Source organism: Penaeus monodon, chromosome 28 (genome assembly GCF_015228065.2).
Source record: "Penaeus monodon isolate SGIC_2016 chromosome 28, NSTDA_Pmon_1, whole genome shotgun sequence".
In the NCBI taxonomy this organism is placed as follows: Eukaryota; Metazoa; Arthropoda; class Malacostraca; order Decapoda; family Penaeidae; genus Penaeus; species Penaeus monodon.
This window is the reverse complement of record NC_051413.1, coordinates 35,432,971-35,433,719: the sequence shown is the minus strand read 5'-3', so window position 1 is coordinate 35,433,719 and position 749 is coordinate 35,432,971.

The window sequence follows — 749 nt, the reverse complement described above, 5'->3', positions numbered from 1 at the left end:
AAAAAAAGGGGGAGTCGCGAGAACACTTCATCCTCAGCGTTTAGTTCCGCTGCACAACTGTCCTCTCAATGACGCTAACTCGGCCTTCAATTCACCTAATTACGGTTCCTCATTGAAGCTCCCGACGCCACTCCCCGAGGCTTCGGTGCATTCCGCTCACGGCAACGACCACGGACAGCGGGAGGGACGACCGCGCCTCGAGGCAACGACTTTTTTTTAATGATCTGGGCACGGAGGAATGGGAGGAAACAGAAGGAGAAAGCAAGGAGGAGACAGGAAGAGAGAGGGGGAGTGGGAGAAAGGGAGAGCAGGAGTGGGGAGAGGAGGGTGGGAAAGGGAGAGGAGGAAGGGCGTGGGAAAGCCAACAGTCCGGAGTCACGGGACGGCAGCCTGACCTTACATCGACCTCTTCATTGCGTGGTAGAGGAGGGAGCGTGGAGGGGGTTGGGTCAGAGGGAGGGGCCGAGGGAGGGGAAAGGGGCGAGGCGGCGCCATGTCAAGGGAGGGTGAAACCGGGGAGAGAAAAGTATAAAAGCGAACAGGGTGAAACGCAGAGGAGGAAGATGGAAATCAATTGGGAAGCAAAGCAAGCAAGGAAGCGAGGCTCGTCCAGCCAACGGGCCTAAACGCTACTCCTCTCGAACGTGCGTGACACTTTCGTGAGCGAGAACTGGGCGGGTAGCGCCCCTCGGGTCATTTCATTCCGCGGTCGCCCACGCAGAGAGTACAACAAGACGTCAATAATGCCT